The sequence below is a fragment of the Coptis chinensis genome, chromosome 4 (genome assembly GCF_015680905.1).
Source record: "Coptis chinensis isolate HL-2020 chromosome 4, ASM1568090v1, whole genome shotgun sequence".
Lineage (NCBI taxonomy): Eukaryota > Viridiplantae > Streptophyta > Magnoliopsida > Ranunculales > Ranunculaceae > Coptis > Coptis chinensis.
The window spans coordinates 11,229,122-11,236,829 of NC_141459.1; the positions used below are offsets into that span (position 1 = coordinate 11,229,122).

A 7,708-nucleotide genomic window follows, 5' to 3' on the forward strand; every position below is an offset into this window, starting at 1 on the left:
ATAGGTTGAGAAAGAGATGGGTCTGATAGAATAAATTTAGTGCGTAGTTGTAATTGCAAGAATTGCAATTCATCTTTTTTTTTGTTTTTGTGATCTTGGTTTATTTTACCAATATCTATCAATGTATGCACTTGATCTTGCGGCAAAGCTTGATGAAGTTGTAAATATTGCTTAATCAGTTGTGATATCATATTAGTACTGGACTACTGGTAGTAATTCAGAATAACACGTCCTTTGCCATTTGCAATTTAAGGATGTAGTCTCCTTTAGGCAGAATTCTGTTTCTATGGAGCAATCTTTTGATGGTAGCTAGTTCAGTTCCAAATTTGAGAGTAATGCTGCTGGAATTGTTTTGCCACTTTCAGAATCTAAATAAAGGTGCTCCAATGGATTGAAGGGTCAGGTTACATAATCACATAACTAATATGAAGATGGCTTGTGAAAATGGAGAAAAGTTGAGACTCATGAGAGAGAGAAGAGGGCCTGATTTGTTTTGTTTTTTTCTCTCAAAAGAAAGACAAAAAGGTGGCCCGTAAATCAGCGTGTTTTTTTTAATCACTCTCTACTATTTAGTACCATTTTTTACTAGTACTAATTTTGGGTGAAATAACTTTGAAAACTAATTTTTTAATTAAAATAATATGTAAGGACAAATAGTTTAAATTTGTAAGAAATATTTTCCAATTTTACTATTTCTGTTATTTTGGTATGAATAATGATTATTAGCTCTTTAACTTTACGTTGTTGTATGAACAATGATTGTTCATACCCAAATAAGTGAGCATACTTCATACATACACTACGTTGATATATGGACAATGATTGTTCATACTCCAATATGTATTATTACTGATCATATATTATGTTGAGATATGAATTTATGAACAATGATTGTTTATACTCCGGCCAAATAGATATAAACAGTGATTGTTCATAATTCATGTTAAGATATGAATAGTGATTGTTCATACTCAAAATAGTAATTGTATGAACAATAATTATTTATATTCTAATATAATAGGTGTTCTTACTGACCATACATTATGTTAATGTATGAGCAGTAATTGTTCATACTCCAAATAAGTAGTATGAACAATAAATGTTCATATGAACAGTGATTGTTCGTAGCCTAGGTTGGGAATATGAACAATGATTGTTCATACCCCCCCCCCGACAAAAAAATAAAATAAAAATAAATAGGTATGAACAATTATTATAAGTATGAACGAACAGTGATTGTTCATAGTTCATGTTGATGTATGAACATTGATTGTTTATACTCCAATAGGTGTAAACAATAATTGTTCATATTTCTTATTGACCACACATTATATTGAGGTATGAACAGTGATTGTTCATATCTCATGTTGAGGTATGAATAACGATTGTCCAATAGATATGTTCATACTATATACACCAAGTCGTTTCGGTTGGGTCAGGCCGTTTATTATTTCGTGTCAAGGATATATTTGACCTTTCATCTATCCGGTCCTTGTGAGTGATTAAAAAAAAAGGTGGTTCTGAGAATTATTTTTTCTCTCAATCTGTCTTGGATGTCACTCTCTGCTATTTATTCTCGCTTAACGTAGACACGACTCATCAGTGTATTGGTTGATTGTGTCAATTTGGTGCGTAAGTGTAGAATTAGTGCCATTTGGGATGTTAAGCTCTTCCGGCGGCATCTAGAGTGAGACTCATGGCTCCATCAAAGACTCATGGCTCCATTAAGTTGGCCTAAAAGGTTCCTGAATGGAGCTAAGAGATTTTTAGTAGTGGATTCATATAAAACTGGGATGTCTTGGTTGGCATCGATATCTCTGATGGTGGGAGACCTCTGGGATAGAACGAAATTGAAAATCCGATAATCTAGAAAGTGAATCGAGACCTCGAAATTTGAGTAAGTGTTTATGATTAAACTCACTATTAAGAAATGTGATATGAAAACCTTTGTGGTGAAGAATTATGACAAATTTGAGCATGGGGTTGATGTAGTATTAGAGCATCTCTAGGTGGTGGTAGCATACTCTTCATATTTGAAGAATGCGAATGAAAAAGTTGGTCGCAAATTTCGACTAACTCTAGGTGGTCGCAAATTCGATTACCAAAAAACAACCCACGCGACATTAGCATTGTCGCGCGACAGTTGTAATGTCGCCCATGTATAATTTGAAAACAATCCACGCGACATTAGATTGGGCGGGCGGTCTGAATGGGCGTGTGAGTCTTTTGGTCAAAGTCGAAAAAAGTTGTGGGGCGACATTTGCAATGGTAGCGACATTACTAAAATGTCGTACCAAGATCCGCAAGATCTAAATTGCCAAATTTGCGAACAAGAATGCGAACAAGCAGGTGATGCGACCACGAATGCATCCACCTAGAGTTAGAATTCCGGAAAATTTCGACGCATTTCTTCAAATTTGAAGAATGCGACCATGAATGCGTCCACCTAGAGGTGCTCTTATAGTGGAAAAGGTATACAAACCGCATGAGGTTTCTGAGCTAGTGATATTGAACTCATTCTAAACAAGGCCCAAAATATCGATATCGATGAATATATCGGTGTACTCAAAAACCGATATATATCGGATATATCATATATATATATTTTTTCGGTGATCAGTCTAAACTATTTAAAATATCGGAAATATTGAAAATATAATATCGGAAATATCGGAAATATATTGGAAATATCGGATTTATATTAAAAAATAGTCAAAAAGTCAACCGACATATATCGTAAATATCGGATATATCGATTATATCGGCGACATAAAGTTTTATATTGGAAATTCTGATATATATTGAGAAAAAAAGGATTCTATATTCGGTGGATATATATCGAAAATATCGATATCGGTGTACCAAAATACCGATATATATCGGATATATCGGCGATATTTTGGTCCATGATTCTAAATACAATTATATTTAGTCAAGTGAGTAAGAGCAAGTCTAATGGGAGCTATATGGACTGCTAAAGACAAATATAGCACCCCAACCACCAAAATGTACTTCCAATAAGACTACTAAAAGACTTCTAAATTTGGAAGGAGCCATAAATCTAGCCAAAGTTAAGATATTTCCCAATAGCTGTTATAATAAGTTTCGAGAGAGGCCGGCCACGGCCACCGGTTTACCGCGTAGGTTAATGATATTCGACGAGCGGCGAGTAAATTGTGTCGTTTGTCCAAAAAAAGTTCAATTTAAGTTTGCAACTAATGGACGGACGGCAGAAACTATGCCGTCCGTAAAGCACCTTATTTTCATTCCTCCATAAGAACGGTTTTTCTGTTTAACTGCTTTCAAATTTGATTCTCCTGCTATCTAGGTTACGTGGCGCCCTTTAGCAGCTCATTTTGACAACTCTTCAGTGGACTCGCTCTAACGCAATGATAACATTGCTATATCACAACTGCATCTATGCCTTGTTTCTATGGAAAGAAGGGTCTTGGACTGAAATAGATCATTAGAGAGATAAAAGGAGATCACATCTTTGTCAAAGTTCACTTATAGAATCTTCCAGTATTGATTACGGAATACGTATATATGTGTAATTAAAATTCGTTCGGAACAGTCTTTCACTTCACAGTTCACACTCAATCTTTAGTTATGCCATATCAGCACATTCAATTAAAATATCTTTTGTAACTAATTCTGTTGTTTGACTGCTATAGATAGATAACAGCATTTGTAAATTCTTTTGGGGTTTTTAGGTTTTGGTCCTCCTAATAATAGGGTAATTAGGCTTTGGTCCAACAATTATCGTTTATTAGGTTTTGGTCCTCCTAACCGTGAGTTGACCGTGAGTTGACTTGGTTGACTAACGATAGACGTCCACCCATCTCACATATTTTGCTATTACCCACAATACCCTTATAAGGTCAATATTGACCGAGTTGACCATCTCCAATTTTGTAGTTTGACGCCAAATCGACGGTATGTGATGAGACACGTGTCTTGACAAAAGAAACAACAAGATTATCGTGGTGGCCGACCACGGACCCTAAGCGGTGCTTGTTCTTGATGTCAAACTTCGAAACTTGTGGGTTGCAAATATCTTAACTTCTTACTTCTCCATTCAATTCTCTCGTTTCATTTGAACATGTATCTTTGGAAATGTTGCCTCAAAATTTCTTTGGAGCACTTTCTATTCAAGTTCTTGGGAACTTGCGGGGGCTTTATGAAGCTTGGAAACAACATGGAAAGCTACCACAGGAAAGGTGGTGAGACCGGCAGAGCGTCTTGCTTGAAAGGGATTCAAAATCTCTCCTTATCTCTACATGCAAATGGATAGAACAAGATTGGGGATCATGGCCGACAAAGGGACTTCATGATATATTCACATAAAATGGAACCCTCTTGCAACAAAGGCGGTATGTGCGAAACGAAAACTAGCACAAACACTTCAAATAATTGGAAGGCATGGGCGGAAGCATTCTATAATGGCTCCATAGCCCGACAATCTAGTTAAAGATGTTAAAAGGCTAGAGGAATCGACGACGAGAGATTTGGAAAGATATCGAATTAAAGTGATGAAACCAATTTTTGCAGAGGTTTTGGGACATCAAACAAACCGTCGATTACTTACCCCATGATTGGAACCATTGTTGTTGCTTCTGGTGGTTTTGGAACTCAGAAACAGAACCGAGAAAACAACAACAACAATAACCAACAACCCGGCCGGTTACTTAGATCTCCATCTCTTTTACAACGCGTGAAATCAATTAATCTATATCGTTACAAGTCCGAAGAACTAAACCCATTTTCTTCAATCACAATAACTACACTTCAACCTTCAGAACTAGAACATTCCCAACAAGTTTTAGACACTTTTAACATACCCCATGATGATAAACAACACATTGACCAATTCCCATATGAGAATCTTGATGAGAATCTCGAAGAGAACCATCATCTTCCCATGGATGAAACTTATCACAATATTGAAGATCATCATGTAACAAGAACATTATATCTGATACAAAACCAGCATCTGGAGATATACAAGTTACTAAACCAGCTACTGTAAGAGAAGGGAAGAGTACTTTGCAGAGTTTCAGAGATGATGAAGAAGTTGATGCAAAGGCAGATGATTTCATTAACAAGTTCAAGAACCAATTGAAGTTGCAGAGGTTAGATTCTATTCTCAGGTACAAGGAGATGCTTGGTAGAGGTGCTGATAAGTAATCTCACTCTATTATTTGGCGAGAATCTTGGTTGTGATGGTCATTGCGAATTGAAGACAAATCCTACTCCACTACCACCCCTCCTCCTCCCTTTTTGCATCGTACCAACATTCCAAGCAACCATTCTTTGAAACCTCCCGATTTCTTGGTGCTCTTTGGTCGGACTAACTAGTAGAGTTAGTCTCAAAGGCGAGAGAGATGAGTTGGAGAAAAGGATTTGTTGTCTACGAGAAGAATTAGGATTGGAATGTTGATGGTGAAGTAGAATTGGGTCTTGAAATGACTAAAGTGAAAGTCGAAGATCTTGAGTGTGGCTACTAGTTCTTGAAAGGGGTCGGTGGGTAGTTTGGAAAATGGATTGGAGGTGATGTTGTAGAAACCGCAATGGGAAAAAGACTTAATGGTATCGGCAATAAATGCGAGTCAGTGAAGGTGGAAGGAATCGAGAGCTACTAGTTGGGTTATTACTCAAATTTCGCTGCTGAAAACCATACCCGGAACCATCTTGCTCAACACCCAATGGTCTTTTTTTTCGAACCGTGAACCCATCGCCTTGATTACGATTCTCCTCTTAGCCTTGTTCTCGAGATTGACCATCGCCTTGTTCCGAAGATTGACCAATTGCCTCATCACATACCGTCGAATGATTTCTTGGTGCTGCTGGTCAGACCAAAATTGGAGATGGTCAACTCAGGACCTCATAAGGGTATTGTGGGTAATAGCAAAATATGTGAGATGGGTGGACGTCCATCGTTAGTCAACCAAATCAACTCACGGCCAACTCACGGTTAGGAGGACCAAAACCTAATAAACGATAATTGTTGGACCAAAGCCTAATTACCCTATTATTAGGAGGACCAAAACCTAAAAACCCCAATTCTTTTTGACGCAATGAAATAAAGGAAATCATCATTTGTTCTAATTTGACTTCAAAATATGCTTTTCTAATAATTGACTAGTAAACACAAACTTAGCAAAAAAAAAAACTTAGAACAAAAGACTGGGAAACACAGATTGAATGGAAAGGACCATTTTATCATTCATCAATCCGATCTAGCAAATTGTCTGAGTTTGATCGCGCATTAAATGGAGTGACTTAGTAAACACTAATTGAATGGAACACAGTGTATTATTTCATTTATTCATGAACGTAGCAAAAAATTATAAATGAAATAATTAAACCAAAAGGAAATGATTATCGAAGAAAAAAAGTAAACCAAAAGGAACAAGATTATTATTGAGTTCGTTGTATTAAAAAAATCAAAATAAAAAAATAAAAAATCAAGTGTTTCTTTTTCTAGCTAGAATAGTATCTATCAATTCTCCATGTTAGTGAAAATGCTTAAATAGGGCTTGACCACAAGAACAAATACAGTTGTGATCAGAGTAAATGCAATGCATGTAAACTAATTAGGTCTCAATGATACGCTTTTGTAGCAATGAGAATGCGATCCCAACTATTTGGCTTATCATCCACCAAAGAAGCTGGCCTGAAAATCTGAAATGAATTGCAACAGAACCGCCCATCCAGGACTTCAATAAAGACATAAGTCACGCAGCCAACTTGGTCCATATTACAAGTGGATATATTGGACGACCTCATAGAATAGAATGTATGGAGAGATTCCACAGGCCATGCATCAAGGTCGTCGTATAAGACGAAGCAACTCACAATCCATTAGCACCAACTCATTCTAAGCAAATAATTCTTCTAGGCAGGGGCAGAACCAGGATTCCAAGTCGGGGGCTTGGGGCTGCAAATTTATAGTTAAACCTATATAGCACATTAGGTATATACAGGGCAGATCTAGGATTTTAGATTGGGGGGCTGTCATGGAGTTAACATTTAAATATTTTTTTAGGAACCAATAATCACTGTCTACGGAAAATTATCTGAATATCTATTTGAGTTCATAATTAGTTAGCATTGATAAACAAAAGAGTTATCACTTTTATTATCTTACCCAAAATAGACAAAAGAATGTTTTCACTATAGATCTAGATAAACATAACAAAGAAATGTGCAAGAATAACATAGCACATTAGTATCACACTAGTGAAGTTTTGATCTGTGTGGATTCTTATCAAATACATCTATTATTATATCCAAATCAACTTCTTTAGCAAATTCCTGTTTAATGTAAATAGCCATGCAATCTGCAAGAAATTCATCTCCCATCTTGTTACGGAGTCGTGTTTTGAGCAATTTCATAGCTGAGAATGCTTGTTCTGTAGTCGTCGTGGAAACAGGAAGTGTCAAGACAAGACGAATCAATCTATCAATCAAATAATAGATCTTTATCTTTCTTGTTTCAACTAATCTTTGACATAATTCGGAGATGGTAGACAATTTCTGAAAAAGAGGATGTTTGAGTACATCAAGTTTGTAATGTTGTAGTTGACTTCTCAAATGATGTATTTCTTGCTTCGTGAAGTCTCCCCAATAAAACTTTTCTGCGAGTTTACAAATGTCATCAATGCAGAAAGACTTAGAAGCATATTTCGGATCCAAAACGGAACTA

At 36.3% G+C, this 7,708-nt stretch overlaps 1 pseudogene; it reads left to right on the forward strand.

Moving 5' to 3' along the window:
* Positions 1-4,542: 4,542 nt before the first annotated feature.
* LOC147501861 (uncharacterized) lies at positions 4,543-5,187 on the forward strand (annotated as a pseudogene).
* The last annotated feature ends 2,521 nt before the right edge of the window (positions 5,188-7,708 follow it).